This window comes from Camelus bactrianus, chromosome 6 (genome assembly GCF_048773025.1).
Source record: "Camelus bactrianus isolate YW-2024 breed Bactrian camel chromosome 6, ASM4877302v1, whole genome shotgun sequence".
NCBI lineage: Eukaryota > Metazoa > Chordata > Mammalia > Artiodactyla > Camelidae > Camelus > Camelus bactrianus.
This window is the reverse complement of record NC_133544.1, coordinates 16,494,143-16,514,608: the sequence shown is the minus strand read 5'-3', so window position 1 is coordinate 16,514,608 and position 20,466 is coordinate 16,494,143.

Genomic DNA, 20,466 nt, shown 5'->3' with positions numbered 1-20,466 from the left:
GGAAGCAGCTTGGAGCTGTATAAACAGCACAAGACTGGGTGTAGGTTGTGGCTTGCATTGTGTCCCCCTAAAATATGTGCTGAAGTTCTAACCCTGGTACCTGTGAATGTGGCCTTTTTGGAAAGAGCCTTTGTAGATGTAATGAAGTTAAGATGAGATTGTCCCAGATTAGGATGGGTTCTAAATCCAATAACATGTGTCCTTATAAGAATGTCATGTGAAGGCACAGGGACACAGAGACACACCAGGAGAATGCCACAGGATGACAGAGGCAAAGATGGAGTGATACAGCCACAAGCCAAGGAATGCAAGGGTCGTCACAACCACTGGAAGCTGGGAGAGAGGCATGGGACCGATTCTCCATTAGAACTTCTAGAAGGATCCAACACTGCCAACTCCTTGATCTCAGACTTCTAGCTGCCAGAACTGTGAAAGGATGCATTTCGGCTGCACTAAGCCACCCAGCTTGTGGTATCTTGTTACAGCAGTCCAGGGAAGCTCATTTGAGTACACAGCCCTGGCTGCCACAAAGGCGCCTGCTGCTGAGAAGCATGGGCACCTGGGGTGAGTCCTGGCACTTTCTGGAGTCTTGAACTCACCTGTAAAGTGACTGAAGTGCTTCAAATGCATCATCTACCTTATTCCTTCCAGTTCAGTGTTCCCTGGAGTCTTCATTTCAACAAAAAGAAAATGAGATCTCTTGCTAGCTTAAATTTCCTGTTGGAAAACCTAAAACATTAGAATACCAAGGAAAACTGGTGCCCATGGTCCTTGAACAGAACTGTTACAATGTAAATTCTACCAGCGCACGAAATTTGACTATTTTATTCATTGTTTCTCTGGCGCCTAGAATATTGCCCAGGCGACAGTAGGCATTGATGTATTTGTTTATTTTTGAATGTGTCTATGTTCAAACAGTTTTCTTTCTTCTGGCTATTGATTTATTGATTTCTCCCCAAGTGTGACTGTAACAATAGTTGATAAAATTCTTAGGCATCAGGTTAGAGAGAAGGGTCATTAAAGATATACATAGAGAGTCATTCCTAGACGTTTATTCTCTTATCTCAAGTATTCCTGTTTCAGTAATAACATTTTTTGGTCAAGTTTTGGAAGCAAACATATTCTTAATTTATTCCAAACTAGTAGGCTAAATGTTTTAGAAGGGTTTCTATTAAACAATGATAATGAAGAAATACAATTAGTTGGAAAACATTCACCTTTCCTTGTGAGAAGCCATTCATTTCTAAGCAGGTAACTGCAATTCTATAATGTTATTCATTCGATGCTTGAAACATACCTAAACAAAATGCATGGAAGATCACCGTGCACATAAGCACAGATAAAGTTAGAAACTGTGTTCTTGTTTGGAAACAAAACTCACCAAGTAGGGCCTGCTAGCTTGCAGCTCATGGTCTTTGGGAGAGAAACCTGTCAGCCGATGTGCATCTTTTGTATTTGGAGACAGAAGCACAGGCATTGGGTGCTAACTATTAAAGCTGGGAAAGCCACACTCACAGTTTCTACACAAAAAAGAAAGGGGTATATAATTGTCTTTAAGGTCCCTTAGCAAAGTTTTAGTATCAGACTCCATCTAGTCTAAATCCCACATTCCAGAAACTGCATTAAACTCTAACACAGCTTTTATAGAAATAGCCCTCTCCCTGTGCTTTATTATATCTGCAGAAACGGCTCTCTCCCCAAATCCCATGCTCTGGGACCACAGGCTATGGTCCCCCTCATAAATGGGTTCTTTATACACCATCCCTCTGTAGGCATATTCCAGACAGAGCAGACTGTCCTCCATTATCTTGACCATTTTCCAGACCGTCTTCTTCTCTGTGAGTAACAGCACTAGCAGGGGTTCTGAATATTTCTCCCAATGCAGACTAACAAGCTGGCATAAAGTTTTCAGGGTAAAAACGCTGATGTACTGTCTTGGTTCCCCAAGTCTCACATGATAAGAAAGTCATTCCTGCTCTTGAGCTTTCAAAAACTTGAGTGATCGCTTTACTGAAGAGGCCCATCTCCTTAGCTGGAGCGCCCCGTAATTGTGCGTGGTCTCACTGCTCGAACTGAGGTATGACGCTATTATACTAGGACTCCTGTTAACAAGAAAGCCAGGTGCCATCCTTCACTCTGAAGGTGACACCTGCAACTCTCCCTCCCTCCCTCGCATCCGCAGAGGCACCCCTCAGCACCAGTGATCTGTGAAAAGCAGCGCGAGGCCAGATCTCAGCCTGCATCCCAACTGCCCATCGGAGGTCTCGCTTTATAAAATGGTACCAGACAAATCGAAGGAGAAAGCCAGTACCATCTCCCAAAGACAGGCAGCATTAGAGGCCAGCTCTGCCCAGAAATCTGTCGTGTGCCTCTTCAAGTTAACTTTCACAGTTAAATATTTCACCCTCTGGAGAACAACCACCACTCTACTAACCAAGACTCTGAAAAGCCCTGGAAATCAGAGGCCTGTGAAGAAACAAGGTGAATGAGGGAAGCCAGCGGGGGACCTTGCAAAGGGCTTCCTTGTGCTTTCATTCCTACCCGATTAGACAGTGAATTACTTTCTCATCAGTGTTTGGAAAGAGAAATAAGAGGAAGGTGGCTAGAGGAACCCAGCATGAAGCAAGGCTGTCTGGTGTCCACAAAAGGGGTGTGTGTGTCTGTGTGTGTGTAAGTGTGGACGTGTGCCCGTGCATGTGTCTATAGGTTTGTGTGTATGGTAGGGTCAGGAATGGAGCCCAGGAAACTTTAACTTCTGTGGAAGTTACATGTGTATTTACATGTATTTTTTCACCATCAGGTTAACACTGAGAGCTCAGTTTAATAGTCTCACCTTATAGATGAGTAAACTGAGGATCAGAGGAACAAAACCACATTACAGAGAGCAAAGGAAAAATCAAAATTTAAGCCCCTAGTGGTTTGACTCCATTTTATTCCTCTGCCCTCTACTTCTCCAAAGTGCTCAATAAGTTATCGTCAATTGTCTGAAAATAAAAGTGTTTGACCATCACTGATGCAATTAAGGTCTTTCTCTCTCCTTCCCCACAATTAACATTCCAATAAGATGGAAAATAAAATTCTTATGTTAGGCTCTTAATGAGGGGAAACCTTTGGGTCTTAAGCAATGAAACAAAAACTAATATCCTCTTCTTAGATGATATTAAGCAATATACATATTAAATATTTCATACAAAATAGCAGCCTACACTTTCTAGATCATTCCTGAAGACACAAAATAATTATTTAGTGACTACAGATCAGTGCTTTGCAATCTGATTGAAAGTGGGTCACTTGGGGGATTTCTATAAAGTACAAGTAAGTTTTGTGCTCCTGCTATGGGCAAAGTACTACTCTGTATTCTGTGGATACAACACAGAACAAGACAAAGTCTCAGACCTCGTGATGCTTAACTTCTCAAGAGGGTGAGGTGAAAATAAAAAGGAAATATAATATTATTTCAAGTAGTGCTAATTGGAAGTAATGATAATTGGTATAGTGTAAATAAATCAAGACAAGAAGATGGAGAAAACATCTTTGAGTGAATTTTCAACAGAGACCTGCATGAAGTGAAGGAGCAAGCCATGTGGACTTCTTTGGAGAGACATTCCAAGACAAGAGAGCAGCCACTGCAGAGACCCTTCCTTGGCAAAGCTGAGGATGCACAAGGTGGTCCTCGTTACTGGAATCCCGGGTGTGAGGGGGGGGTTAGTGGGAAATGAGACTGGCGAGACGGCAGATCATCTGGGGTCTTCTGTGCTGAATGATGTAAGGAAGAAGATCAGCGAGGAGTTTGGCTTTCCGGGAAAGAGAAAATGGTGGCTTTGACTAGAGTGGTTTCAGTGGAGATGGTGAGAAGTGGTTGTGTTTATATATATCTTGAAAGTAGAGGTCTAGATTCAGGTGGTGCAACGTATGTGAGGTTTGAGAAAAACAAAGGAGGTGATTCCTTTATTAGAAGGTGCCACGAGGTGAATGCTTATTCTTTTGAACTGAAATGGGCAGTCGGAGCAAGAAGCAGGTTTGGGTGATGTCTTCGGTGACAGAGACTGAGGAAGAGTAAGAATTCTTTTCTGGAGCTGCTAAAGCTGAGATGTTTACTAGATTTACAAATGGAGCTGTCAAGTAGGCAATTTATAGAGGAATCTTGAGCTCAGGATTGAGTACGGGTAGTCTCAGGAATACCCTAGGAATCTAGATTTTTAAAATTCCTCATGGTTTAGGAACCATGATTGCAGCAAATTCCTAATGGTGGTGACTCCAATCATGCAGTCTAAAAAGACTCCCTTTTCTTCCCCCCTTATCAATTTGCCTGAAGGAAATGTATTCGTTCTATAAATTTCCCTGAGGGTAATGTGTGTTTTTTTCTTAAAACCTTAATTCCAAGGTTTGATTTTATCTCACTGAACATTAGCTTGCTATTTTGTTTGCTTTTATCATATATGTACCAGGTCTGGCAGCATCCACGATTAGTTTAGGCTGCCTGAGATCAGGGTGCTTTGGTTCATTTATGCAACACCATTCTCTGTCAGTATTAACAGAATAAATCCAAGTCTTATTTGTTGAATGCGTGGGTGTATGTTTCTGAGAGGCTTAGATAGAATGGTCTTTTTTAAAAAAAGAATTAAAAAGCATAAGCTGCTGGTTTCACAGTCTTCTGGAATGATCTCCTAGCTTAGAGATCCAAAAATTTAAAACCTTATGTGTCTTGCCTCGCAAATAGTTTTCCAAACTCATTTGGCCAAAAGCATGTCACGCGGTCTGGGAAATATGTGTTGGTTCTATCTGTGTTTACTCATGTCGCTCTGTGTCACTCCTTATCTTGCCAGAGACCACATGCAAAACTGTGACTCTAATTAACTCTAATTATGCCCCAAATAATTTTCCAAGGAAAGTGGAAGTAAATGTGGTCATGCCACACACATTTCTTTTTTGATAGAATTTAGTGAATTAAATACATTGCTTCCGCTTGACTCTCCTTACGCTATGGCCTTTGTGATAGATATTTTTTTCCTTATCTGCATAATGTATCAAGACCTTGTGAATTACAGTTAAAGCTGATAACCACAAAATTATTTATTTCGTGACAGAGAATATAAACGATTACCCCTATGAAGCACTGTTGGAAGAGAAAGAGGAAATGAGATTCTATTCATCCCAATGCTGGATACACTGTGAATGACTGAGACTGTTTCCTGGTAACCTGGGGAAAAGAAACATGAAATGAGGTGGTAATGGGGTTAGCAGGAGAAGAACCTTCACATCGTTAATGTTCTCTCTCCTCTGCTGTGGGAGGACAGCCCCGCCCTCTGGTCATCACATCAGGAGCCTCTCCTCCCACCAGGAATGGGGGCATCGCCAACCTGTATCAGTCAGAGACCACCACGCCACCGCAGTGATGTCTGTGGAGTAAATTTGTGTTCAATTTAAGGAGCGAGTTCCGGCTTCACCACAACAGATTGATTTCAAGCTCCTGACTGTTTACACAACCGCACTGCTAAGATTCTTGGATTCACAGCTGAACAAGTGACCTATGAAATGACATTCCCTTGTATCATGATGTTTTAGTCATAACAAAAATTTTTAAAACATCCAACAATGCTGCCAGTAGAGATTTTTAAGGGCAAATATCGTCTTATGGAAAATAAAGAGGACTATAAGAAAGGTTTTGAACTCTTATTAACTAAAGTTAATAGAACTCTGAAAGGAGAAATTTGTAGCAGTCTGATAATACGAAAGCATTAATAGATGCTGAAGATACTGTGGGCCAATCAAAGACAAAGTTGAACATTCCAGCCCATCTGTCTATGTAAATGTAATTAGGTCATGAGTTTTCACCCAGCCCCTAGCTTATTAGTTTTGATTTCCATTTTCTGAACCATGCCTGCATTCTGGGAGCAGTGAGATATTTATATATCCTGTTTCTTCTTATTTTGAAGAATGTCCTCAAGAATATTTAAATCAAATGCAATGAAGGAGAATGGAGTACACCTTTCAGACTTTTGTTCTACCCAAAACTCCCACTGAGAAGATTCATTAGAAGGAATATCTTCTGAGGAGCCAACAAGATCTTAAATTTAGTGATTTTTTTTTTAACTTATAAAAATTTTCTATTGACGTATAGCTGATTTACAGTGTTATGTTAATTTCAGGTGTACAGCAAAGTGATCCAGTTACACATATACATACATACATATGTATTTTCTCTTTTCAGATTCTTTTCCATTATAGGTTATTACAAGATATTGGATATAGTTCCCCATGCTATATAGTAGGCCCTTACTGTTAATCTATTTTATATATAGTAACGTGTATATGCTAATCCCAAACTCCTAATTTATGGGGTTTTTTTTTCCTGTATCAAATTGGACTGATTTTAGTGCTCAGGGAAGTATTTCAGCAGTTTGAATATATAGTGTATAATAACAAAGGAACTAACACTGGGTTCCTTCTAAGCGCCAACTACAGTGAGAGATGCTTTAATAACATGCCGTTTCATTCTCCCCCAAATTCTGAACCAAGATGCAATTTATTTTTTTCCATTTTATAGAGGATAAAAAGTCAAATACCTTGTTTGGATCACAAAAATAGTGTGTCAGAACCTAAGTGGTAGCAAGAACTGTCGTCTGGGCTCTACCATCTGGTCTCCCCAATGGCAGGCTAACAAAAATGAGTTCTGTTTCCCGTGGTCCGGGATTTTTTCTTTCTGCTTCTCTGACAACTTTTTAGACACACTTCTTCCCCACCCTACCCACCAAATTTTCGACTGCAAGCCTCTCTTGACCTCAGATATCTCAAGTTCAACTAGGGTTCCCTACTTTCACGTCCCTATTTTTAGCTGCAGGATCTCCCCTCACTTCCAAACTCACATTTCCCATTATCTACTGGACATTTCTGTCTCTCCATCATATTTGTATATTAAGTTCATAATAATTGGGACTCAGTAGTCTACCTTCCAGTGCTTAATTTTCTGTATCTGTGCTTTGTGTGTGTTTGGTGCCATCTTCCAGGATACTTGTCCCTGTATCAGTCAGTTTAAGCTACATTTTTGTTCTGGAAACAAATAGCTCCTATATTGGTGTTTTAAAACAATGATTTATGTCCCACTCATATTCGTGTTCATTATGTTTCGTCTGCGGCTTTGCTTCGTGTTAACTTAGTTCTCAGAACAAGGCTAATGGACCAACTCCTATCTAGAACCCAACAATCTCTAGGCAGAGGGAATAGAGAAATAGTGGAACCATATAGTGGCTCTTAAATCTTCTTCTTGGAAATTATATACATTTTATTAACCAGAGCAAATTATTTGATGAACTCTGACATCAATGGGCTAGGAAGTATAGTTATTTCCCAAGGACCGGCCCAGCAGGGAGAGGCAGTGAATATTTTTACTGTGGTACCATTTATTGCACTTTTCTATCTCCATCATCAAAATGCTAATTATCCAGGAACGCCCATGTCGCTAAGATGCTTTCTCAGATTTTACCAGCCAAAAAATGATTTGAAAACACAAAGCATTTTATTTCAATCTGTCTTTTAACCTTTTCTTTTTTCTATTGTTCTTATGCCACTCCTCCTCCGAACCCTTCATAGAGATTATGAGTTCCTCTATGATTTAGTAACCTTGGCAAGTAATAATTAGCACAATGCCTTGCACATACTAGATGTTAATAAATGTTTATTGAATTTAATTGATTTTATCTGCTAAGAAGTAAGGGGACATTGAATATTTTCATGCTGAGAAGAATATGAACAAAATACGTCTCAAGCTGATTAATGTGATAACTGGAACAACATTTGCTTCTTCAAGCATCTTGGCTTATTTTCTTTGGCAAATATGTTCCCACCGTGTACAGGACTCATGGAGCTAATTATCCTCCATAGTTTGGTCCCCAACAGGTCAGAAATCCTAAAATTACTCTAATCCAAGTTTTGGTTTTTTTTTCCAACTGGCTCCTCTTAGACCCACAATGACTTAGAAAATTTACATGTTCATAATGATGGTGTTGGTAATGAAGTGAAAAAAGAACTATATCTATCTATCTGTATATAACATATGTGTATATAACATATATATATATATATATATATATATATATACCCAAATCTTTGAGTTCAGGCTTCTGCACCACTGTCAGTGGGTGCTTAGCATCTACTGTGAAGCTGGAAAGTCAGTGCCCCCAGAAATGGTCAGTGAACAATGATTGATTGAATAAATAAATGGGTGAGAAATAACTTAATGTAATTATGAGACATATTTGGTAATAATAAACTACTAATCAACACATGTGTGTAAAGATACAATAGCCCTTTAAGACAGGGTAATATATCAAACACCAGACTATTTAAATCTCCATGCATGAAGTTCAAAAGATGATTCTATCCTAAACAAAGATGGAAACTTTAGACACAGCTAGTTTTTTATTTGATGATGTGGTCAAGAGAATAGTCATTCGATACAAGAGCGCCAGTGTGCACATGTAAATATATCCATATCTACCAGGACTTTTGATGTATTTCTCAAAAGTATTTATTTTATGAAAGAAAAACAAAACAAAATGGAACTGACAGCCTCAAGCTGCTTTTATAGGGTCTTCTTGAACCAACGGAACCTGAGTAATATGTGTAACAGTTTCCATTTCACTGTCAATGTCTGCGACTTAGTAAAAGTTAATCGTGTGTTCACTTTATGTCGCCATACCCGGCAGCACCGGCAGCACTGTGAATGACCTAAGCTAGTAAAACCAAACATTTCAGAGGCTGTTATCTTTGAATGGAACAATTCATGTAAAGGAGATGAATTCCAGGTTTTCAATCAGAAACAGAACAATACTCAGGAAAACTGCCAAGCCCCAACGCATAAACACTAGGTCAAAACAATAATAAAAATATTGTCTCACTGTAGTCATAAAGTGAAAAGCTGTCTGTAGAAAATTCCTTGTTTGAAAACTTTGTGGCTACCAGGGGTTTCATTTTCCATTTAAACAGTTAGTTTCTTATTGAAAAACCCTACATTAAGTCAGTATGTTTTGTCAGAGACAGTAAGACTAGATATGAATACTAGCTTTATAAATGGCTTACCTAAGGTTTTCTCCTTTGAATAATTCACACCACCACAACTATAAATAAATTACTGGGAAAATATTTTGTCTTTTACTGCATGCAACTGATAAATTGGAAAAGCCAAAATAATATCACTTTTATTATTGAAAAACATGATATCAGAATATGACCTATATATACAGTCAACTGCCAAGACATTAGATAAAATCACACCAGTGTGAATGTTTGTCAATTGAGTACAATTGAACTCTTAACACTTTGAACAACCAAAATGTTTCAATATTTATATCTCTGATTAGAGCCCTCTAGAACAAACTCTAACATATAATAATAATAATAATAATAACAACAACAACAACAACAACAATAATAATAATAATAATAATAATAATAATGGTTAAAATTTATTGAGAACTTACTATAGGCCAGGCTCTATGTTCTTCATATGTTTTATTTTACTTAATTCTCACAAAATCTTCCTCAAAAATAGAATTAAGTAGAAGAGAAAACTAAGACACAATTTGGTTAAAAATTGGGTCACACAGCCTGTTGGCAGTGGAATCAGGATTTGAACCCAGTCAGGCTTAATCCAGAGGGTACACTCTTCCCCCAAACACTGCAATTCTGTGCCTTTTGCAGCTCTGTGGTGGATAAGTAATCTAAGATTTCCGTATTAAATATTCACATTGAAGTTTGGAAACACATATTATTCCAAGGATGGAGGTCTGTATGTCACTGTAATCCTAGTTATAGGATTACCATCCAGTATACCAACATGGACATGGAAAACATAAAGAAACAAGACTTTACGAATAATGATTCACTTTTTCATTGATTTATGTATCGATTATTTATTAAGTACATATAGTCTACCAGCCCTTAACTGTTGTATTAATTTCTTATTGCTGCTGTAACAAATATCCCCCAATTAGCAGCATAAAACAACATGAATTTATTCTCTTACAGTTCTGGAGGTCAAAAGTCTAAAATTGAGGTGTTAGCAGGGCTTTAATTTCTTCTGGAGGCTTTGGGAGAGAAATCATTTCTTTGCCTTTGCCAGCTTCTAGAAGCCTCCTACATTCCTTGACTTCTGACTCTTTCCTTCATGTCTGATGTACATCACTCCAAACTCTTGCCCCACCGTCACATCTCCTTTTTTTTAAATTTTGTTCTTATTGCCTCTCGTATAAGGATCCCTTTGATTACATTGGACTCACCTGGGTAATTCAGAATCATGTTCTCATCTCAAGAGTCTTAACTCAGTCACAGCCATGAAGTCCCTTACGCCATGGAGGGCAACATACTCACAGGTTCTAAGGATTAGAATGTGGACATCGTGGAGGGACCATTATTGTGTCTAACACAGGCATGGTCCAAAAATCAAAGGGTAAAAAGTCCATGTATTACGTTGGAGAAGACGCTGAAGGAGCTATTGAAGGATGTAATGCAGAGAGGGACACAATCTGTTTAGAAAGAATACTTTGGCAGCACTGAAGAGGAAAGGTGTTGGTGTCATCCTTCTGAAAATATTCAAAGCTTGAATTAACATAGTAGAAGTGAGGGTAGAGTGAAGAGCAGTGATTTGAAGAATGTTTAGAAGGTAGAATCAGCTTGGACACGGTGAGATTGTCCACAAATAATCACTTTCCTTTTGGCTCTGCCCTTCCATACCTGCAAGAGGTAAATGCTGTATTACATAAAAGGCTTTTCTGCTTTATTAAAAATGTATCTCCATCATGTTTTTAATTTAGGACAATGTAGAAGGCACCACGTGGCATAGCTATGGGGCAGAATCCTAATAGTGCATTCATTTCCTGTAGAATTAAATCAATCACCTATCCTTAATGGAAATAAAAGTTAACTATCCCCTCTTACTCATAGGCACTATCTGGTGTAACTATCAGAATTACTTGGTGATATTAGATCTGAAATCCAACTATAGGACATTAATTGGTTTTTGGCCCGAGAAAAGGTTCCTTTTTATCTGAAGTGATACATCCTAAGATGGTCTGTTGAAAGACCTGGACTTCTTATGAATGAACTTCATTTAATATACTAACACCTGCTTGATACAGGTTTTCCTGATTGCAAATATTAATATCTCTTATCAAGTTTCATTTTTGCTCAGTAGAATTGCTTTTGTATATCACATGCTATTCTTGGTGGCATTTTTTAAGTCAGCTCATAACAGGTACAGTGTACTACACTCACAGAGTTTCCCCATTCAATAGACACCATTCAAAAATATGCCAAACCATTCACAGAAATGCATTCCAAAGAGTTGTTTCCAAAGTTCATGCCAACGCAGGGAAATTTTGACTTAGAAGAGAAGAACTTGTGTGAATTTGTCAGATGGCTGGTGGCCAGTATTTCTTTTAAGCATTTTGGACCAGATCTCATCCTGAGTAAATGTAAGCCAAACATCTTTATCCTTTAATCATATTTATGGTATTTATTTTGGAGAAAATGTAATCTAGATGCTTATGTGAACCCATGTGATTCATTTACACTTAAAATCTTTGAACGGTTACTCTAGAGAGAGTTAATATCAAAAATAACAGCTCAGCTTGGATAAGACTGAAAACTTCATGAAAGGATGGCAGAAGGGAGGAAAAGGAAGCTTCCGAAATCCTGTCGCCATATTTTGCAAGCTTAGACAGAGAAAGGTCTAAGTGCCAACACTCTAGTAGCTTTAAAGTGTTAAAGTCCTTATTATTGGGTTTTTGGGTAGCAGTAAAATCAGGCAAGGAATAAACGGGCGACCAGTAAGAGAGTCCTGTTTGGCTACAATACTCTTCCCGGGACACTCTCCTCCTCCCGTTGTATTCTAACCTTCAAACTCTGGCAACACACAGCGTCCAGTGCACCAGCCTTGAACCCCAGCATTTCTAGCATGCCAAAGACCCGTGTTTGCTCACTGCCGACTGAATGTATTCCTCTGTGACAAAATAAGGGATCAGGAGACCTCTAACACTCTAGTTTCTGTCATTGCATTCCTTACACTGAATGAGATAAAACTAAGCATGCTGCATGGAGGTAGCAAAACCTTTGGCCCTCGACTTACTCAGGCCTGGCCTTCTCGAGTGATTTCAAGCTTTGACGAGATCTACCAGGAAAGGCCCTCTGAGTTTTCAGGTTCGTGGTCATTTGTATTTTCACCTTCATATCCAGCACGCACAAGAAGGCTGGGATTCGCTGGTTATTTTTAAGATGCTCCAATATGGCGGAAATTTCTTTCACTATGGTTTGGGCCAAAAATATTGGGATATAGCATATGAGGCCCTTTGATCTAGAGCAGTAACTTTCTTTGCTCTAGAACAGTAATGGGCTTTAGATGTTTAAAAAAAAAAAAGGCCCATTTGGATATATTATTTGTATTGATCTCTAATGCTTCTGTCTGGCCCAGAAAAGACTGTGAATGTATCAAGAGTACTTGGCAGACTAGAGGGTTAGCTGCTTTCAAGATGCCAATGAAATAAAATTCTACTTCTAAACTGACTTTTGTGAGGCAAGCAACTGTAGTTAGTTACTTCTTTAAATACATTTTTTTTTTTAAGGACAGCTGATGCTGTCTTTAAAACAGCCATACCCCCCAAGTGAAGTCATATAAACCAACTACATTTTTTATTATTTCTGTCAAAAATAAAAAAGATTTATTTTCTTAGTTTATCAGTTTAGAAACCTTTTTTTTTTTTTTTTTTTAAGTACAGTGGGGAAATCATGGGGAAAGTATGCAGAATTTATTGGGGAATGTAGCCTGTCCTGGTAGAGGCCCACGGTCTTCACAAAGTCACTTAACTTGCAGGTTTTCTATTTCTCCAGATAGAAACCTGGGCTCAGAGCACCTGCCTACATGATAGAGGCATGGAGCATAGTGTCCGTCAAGAGCACTTGATTTTTGGAATTGGGTTTTATTCAAAAAAGGTTATTAGTTGTGATTGAGGGGCCGGACAATGTTCCAGGCCCTGGAGATGTGATGAGTTCCCATCAGCCCCGGTCTCCCAGGAGTTCACTTTGGAAACACACACACACACTAGGATCATTAATAACAAAAGACTAAGGGATCAGAATCAAGCATTTCAAAGTGTATACTTTGTAAAAATCAATGAATGTGCATAATTATAAAATAAATTTATTTAATCATGTTTTTTTAGAGCTCAAGTCTTACATTTTTCCTATGAATACACAGGAAAAAAATATGGTGGCAATGCTTAAAAGATCCTTCAATGAGATTTTGGTCTAAATGATGATTTGTCTTACTATTCTAGTTATATTAGATAATTTCAAAATCTATCATTTCCTAATTGCTCTAATTATAAATACCTTTTCCTGTCCTTCTGTGGGTGAATGATTATAGATACACTGTGGTACAACCAAATTGTGGAATAATACTTGGCAATAAAAAAGGAACAATTAGTATGTGCAACAACATGGAGAAACCTCCAGGAAATTATGCTGCACACACACAAAAAATGCTAATCTCAAAAGGATGCACGCTGCATGATTCCATTTATACAACATTCATGATACATCATAATTATGTGAAATGGAGAAATGATTAATGGTTGCTAGGGATGGTGGGAGAAGGGTGGATGTGGCTTTGAAGTTGCAGTGCAAGGGAGCCTTGTGGTGTTGGTATAACTGAGTATCTTGATTGTGGAATGGTTGCACAAAGCAACATGTGGTCACATTGCATAGACGTTTATAAATACACATGTGATTGCATGTGTGACTGGTGAAACCTAAATAAACCCTGTGGATTGCACCCGGGTCAATTTCCTGGTTTTCATGTTGCACTATAGCTACCCATGTCATTCACATGGGGGTGGCTGGACGGGGTGTACCCGGGACCCCACGTGCATTTCTTTGCAATTTCCTATAAACTTAAAATGGTTTCAAAATAAAAGTTAAAAAAAAAAAAAGAGTGCATACTCCTTCTCACTTACCAAGTTGTTTTCATTCTCCATTAACGGACCTTGTGTTTTCAAGTAATGATGATACATGTGTACATATCAATCAAGATTTTCTGACTTTATTCCCCTCGAGACCTGTGATGTGCATACAGGAGATGGCTGGCAGGACCCAAGCCCCTTCTGTCCTGTTGTGCCTTCGAGACTGATGACACTGCTTCAAATGTTCAGCATACTTTAGAATTAAAAAAAAAAAAACCCTCAATTTAGGTTTATAAACAATCTAGGTGGTAAACAAAAGACATATATAAATATCAAATCCTATTGTTGAAGGAACTACAGAATAAAGATTCTGAAAGTTAACATGACATGTGTAGCTGGGACTGGCAGCAGATTGTCCAGCACTAACCCCAGGGCTCTTTTTTCTACTAGGAAAGGTTGGGATAATATCCTTGACTTGAGACACCCCTGCCTCGTGAGGCCAACTTCACCACAGCCTCTCGGATGCCCACTGCAGTCAGCAGAGTGCTTTTGTCCCCTCCAAATGCACATGTTAAATTTTAACCTCTAATATAATGGTGTTCAGAAGGAGGTGACTAGGTCACAAGGGCAGAACCCCCATGAATGAGATTAGTGCCCTGATAACAGAGACCCCAGAGAGCTCTCTCTTGGCCCTTCTGTCGTGTGAGGTTATAGCGAGAGGACAGGTGCTTGTGAACTAAGAAGCGGGCCCTCCCCGGACACCGAATCTGCTGGCACCTTGACCTTGGCACCCAGCCTCCAGAACAGTGAGAAATGCCTGTTGTTTATAAGCCACTCAGTGGATGGTATTTTGTTACAGTGGCCCAAACAGACTAGGGCAACCACATGACACTGAAAGATACCCTTTCATTTCTGTTGTGAAGTCCGCTCTCTGATCGCCACCCTTCTTTGTGGAGAATAAATCCCACTGGTGCCAGTGCTCTACAAATGGCTTTGTCTTTACGAGCTGGGTGACCAGCAGCTCAGTGCCATAGAAGGAGACAGGACTTGGTTAAGAATCCCAGCTATGCCACTCAATTTAACGGGACTCTAACATCTCCTGTAAAACCAAGTTCCTGCTCACAGGGTTATTCTCAAGGTAGCGAGAGGAAATCTCTGCAAAAAAATCCAAAAAACAAAAAACCACACACACACACATCAAATACATGTCATTAGTAAATATGCACACAAATTGTCTCCTCCCTTCGGCCTTTTTTTCCCCCTTCATCCTTAATATAACACAGCTGGGAATGAGAGATTAATAAGTGTCCGAGTCCTGACCATCCCACAATGACAGGCATGAGTCCCTGTAAATTGTTCAGGGAGGATCCCAAAGACCCCTTACTCGCAGCAGATTGCATATTCATACGTTCAACAAATGTGAATTGAACACCCACTCTCTGCTTGGCAGTGGGGAAGGCAATGAGGAAATAAGATAGTAGCATCCTAGATTTTCTGACATTTCTGTTCTACAAGTGATTATTGAGTGTCACTGGGTGCGAACCCCAAAGCGAGGGATGGGGGTAGGTCTTTAAACAAGACTAAGCACTTCGCGCCATACAACTTTCCACCTAGTAGTGGGAACAGTACTGCAAAAGCTAAAAGACCATGAGAGCTCAGTGATAGGGTTCCAGGGGACCCCCAGGCAGACCAGCTAGCTAGACAAGTGCGGCAGGGGATGAGTCAAAAGGTTTTATGAACATGTGACTTTAGGGTCGTGATCTGAAGCATATGAAGGACAGAGGAAGGAGAAAGTCAGGAAGGAGAAGAGGAGGGAGCGGGTCACGTTAGGAGAGGGTGTGGAGGTGGAGCAGCGAGGAATTTCAGCAACAGAAGATTCCGGTCAAAGATCGTTCAGTGACGAGACTGCAGAGCACACTGGCGGACAACAGGAAAGTCAGTAAATCGGGAGCCCTGAGAATGAGAAACACTGAAAACTGAATCTGGAAAAAAGAAGCTGGGCCCACATCCCAAAGGGCCTTATAAACTCCAATAAGAATTTTGAATGTCTGCTGAGAATAATGACAAACCATGGAGCGGTGCTAAGGAGGAGAGCAACATGGTGAGATTTGCCTTTTGCTGGTGTTGCAGAACCAAAACTGCTCAGTGTTTTGTCCACTTTTCAATGTTTAAGCATAGAAAAATTGATCTTAAAAGTCAGAGGGGAAAACAACAACAACAACACAATAGACAGGAGAGGAAGAAACAGAAAAATATGAATAACGGATACATGTATGCTTCCGTATGACTGAGCAATTATGCTGCACACCAGAAATTGACACAACATTGGAAACTGGTTATATTTCAATTAAAAAAAAAACTACTTCAGAAGCAGAGAAACCATACCTTTTATTCCCTAGCTTTAATGTATCTGTGGTTACTAAACAAATATGATTACTAAATATATGCAATTAATATCCAGCCCCTGACTCGACTGATCAGAGGACTGAAGCCATGTTACCTGGTTCACTATGAGGTCCTCAGTGCCAAGGACAGTGCATTGAACTAATGGATAGTTTTTCAATGACTAGCACAGAGATGAAATAGTATTTAGGGCAACATCATGTTACAACAGGGTACCGTGTTCATATATATAAACTGTGTCATTTTGGATTATTTCCAGCAAATTTCATCTGAGAAAGAATAGTACATAATTTAGAAAAATCTCAAAATGTGTAACATTTTTTTTTTTTGTCTACAAAATAGGTAAACTCGAATCTAGCCAGAAATTTGGCGCCTCTACATCTTATATCCAAGGGTTCTAGAAAGCTGAGGTTTGGAAATTTTTGCAGTTATCATGATCATTATTTGGGGGTAATATTTAAAAGGTATAGTCTCCTTTCTTTCTTTTTTTCCCCCTGTCTTTTTTTCTTTTTAGGCTTTGGAACTTATGAACTCGCTCTATTCTCAATTCTGAGAAATCCTGCAGTGTTTAAAATATTCTTCATGATTTTCATTTAAAATCAGCCTCAACAATTGTGTCTTAAGCTAAAAAGTCTCAGAATGCCTATGATTATGGGTATTAACGCACATGCCTTGAAAGCAGCCATCTCTGAGTGGACGTGTTATAGCTGCTCAGAGGATTACAGTACAACCAAACAGGAAACAGAGGATTCCATATTTCCTTTAAATGCAAGAGAAATACATGTAACCAGCTAAAGTATGTCCCAGTGGGAATTCAGCCAAAGCCACAAACCCCTGCAGAGAAATTACTCCACATCAGCCTCATTTAAACACACTAGAATCCAGCTCTTAACGGAGAATGTGAAAACATCAATTACAATGTGAATGTGGCTTTTTACCAAAAGTATCAAGATTAAGCATCTGATCTATTATTTGTCAAAATAGTGCTTCCTTCTTCCACTTAATCTTTACTTTATTAAAAAAAAAACTATATACTTTTTTCCTCCATGAAGAAGTGATTCTGGATATTTAGGGAAGGGTGTGAGGTTGCTTGTATTTGAGTGGTTTGAATTCTAAGAGGCAGGTTTCTTTGTTGACTAAATCAACAAGCTAAGCATAACCCTTTCATCCTTCCCAGTAGAAAGCAAAAACCACAGTTGCCCCATTTTGATGCCACATGAATGACTCTCCATTTAAAGATCAGAGCTGGCAGCTTGTAAAGGAGTTTGTACTCTGACTTGCTAATCATTGCAAGGTTAAAGAGTCATGCTATCTGCTTTTGCACATCTGGAGTGTTGCTTACAAATGCTGCATGCATACACCATTAATACTATTATTGCATGCGCCTTTATGATGAGAACAATTATTCTTTCTTAGTTTTACACTGCTATGTACCTGCTAATGCACTTTGACTCCTATAACAGTCTTGAATGCAAAAACCCATGGAAATAGCATTCCATGTTTGAGCTGAGACAATGAGTTTAACAGATATGCCCTAACTCACAGTTGGGAGAAAGATCAAATTCATGAATGCTACAAACAAAACCAAACACACTTACACAAACAAAAGGATGGCTGAAGTGAAAGGCAATTTTATGTCGTAAAACTCCGCGAATTAAAGCCACTTGGATAGCATTCCATGCCGCTCTCTGAGATGTTTTTGTTTTCATGTGTCCTCATACAATGTTTTTTTTTTTAAGTTGGTCATTCTGAAAATAAAATTTTGAATTAATGTTTGAATTGAATGTTTTCCATTTTGCACAAACTGAGTAACTGAAAAGCTATCCAACATTCTCTTAGACATTGCTTTAATAAAATGATGATACAATAAAGATACATACATGGTTATAACTGAATGACCTAAGGAATGTGAGATTCTTTTACTCTAAGGAGGCAATTTCAACCTCATTTGAAGAAATGTAATGTTCTTTAAAGAAGAAAATCCTCGTAAACCAAAGAGAACCCTTCTTTTCTTAAGACAAGAGGTCATATAAACATATTCTCAGGACTAATCACCAGTATAAACATCACTGTCTAGATCATGTCTTCCATCTACCTGGCTTCATCATGTTGACTGACCCGTGGTTAACTAGTACTGTGTGAAAGCTACTGCCTGGTTTGAACATTACTTCTATTTTGCATCTCCGTATAGGCACAAACAAAACTATAACATCCTTGCCTTTGTTATCAGTGAAATAGCTTAATTCCTGTGCTCTTACTACTGTGACTCTTTAACTTCTAGAGATGAATATACGTCTCCTATTCGTTATAAAATATTTCTGAGGATATCAGTCGTAGCCAAGAACCCGAAGACCTCAATTTTAGCTCTGATTCTGCTTTTTTTTTTTTTCCTAGTGCTTGATTCTGCTTTTTAAGATCTGTCACCCTAGAGAAGCACTTGGCTTTATAAAGCATAGGCAATGATACCTGTATTACAGAGGAATTGTGAGGATCGCATGCTAGTGTTGGGGACCTGACTTTTCAGAATGGTTAGCGCCCTCCTTTCCTACAAAATAAAATTGCTTTAGATACAGAGAAATCAATTCTTAATTATAAAATGATGCTGATGATCATGACTATCATTTATTAGATGCCAGAGGCAGTCAAAAAAATATTCTTTATTATCATCTAACCAAGATGTTACTGAGGTTACCCTGACATTGAGAATCAACATTAATCTTAAAACTTGTCCCACGTCTGGTAGGTGGCTATAGAATTCTTACAGGAGATTTTACCTCTCAAACTTAATGTCTAGCTAACAATTACTTTTTAAATGCACTATCCCAATGTTTACATACAGAGGTCCATATTGAATAGCCTTCTGACCCTTTTATAACCCAAATACAATACCTCTACAGGCAGAAATATGTGTATCTGATTCCCAAGAACAGGACAAAGTAAGGATTTTAAATCACTGGCCCATAAATGCTTTAAAATATAATATTTTACATCATTTTTCAGAACTCCTTTAGCTGTATTACCCCCAGAAGTATCTCAGGGGCTGCCTCTTTCTTCAGGCTCAGCCTCTGCTGTGAACCTCATCCTCTGTCCTCTCTAACCTCTGCTACTCTTTCTTATCTCTAACCTGCATCCCCAGTGCCTGTTAAAGTCATTCTCAAAGCCACATAGCTCTCTCTTGTTTGGCCGTCTGATTCCAGATCGCTCCCTGGGGGCGCCATCGGCTACCATGAAAGCAGTTTAAGGACTTTCTTTACACCCAGCTCAGTTTCTCCATGGCAGAAAATTTGATGCTCTGGTTAAAATATATTTTTAATTCCTCCCCCACTCCAAGGCACTGACCGCAGTTCTATGAGATGAACATAACCATTAGCAGTGACATTTTGCAAATGAGGAAACTGAGGCTCCAGGAGTTCCCAGGGTCATGTGGCTAACGAGTGGGAGAGCCAGCCTTGCCTCAGCTTTGAATGTTGTCAGCTTTGCCCTCAGATACACCTTGGATTCTGGTTCCCATGTTACTGCTTGCTCGGTGTTGGTCCTCCCTGCTTTGTCTGCCCTCCATCGGTAGCTGACTCAGCATTTATTCTCGGAAATCTCCTGCCACCTTTTTCCTTCTTCGTTTCTAAATTCAACTTCACACCCTATTTTCAACTTCCCTGTTAAAAAAAAAAAGAATTTCACATCCTCTAAAGATGTGGCTATGTCAACATCAATCTGATGAATTAATTCACATAAAAATGCTTTATAAACTATGAAATGCTTACAAAATATAAAGCTTCACTGATGTTGAAATATGCCACATATACCTCATGTAATCAATAAAAGCATGTAAGTGAGTTATTTTGGTTTCTGAAAGCTGAATGACAGTTTGTAATAAATATCTTTAGTAGAAATTTTTATGTGATGAAACATTAATACTAATAAAAATTTGTTATCACAGACATCTAACACAAATCTACTAATTATTTTAAACTAAGATGTGGGATGTGTTCAAATAAAGCCAGGAAAATGACCAGAGGGAACAACCCCACCATTTACACGGTTTATTTTATACAATGACCGCTTTTATTATGTATAAGAGTTGGACATTCTCAGGAAGTCAAAAAGCTTGGAA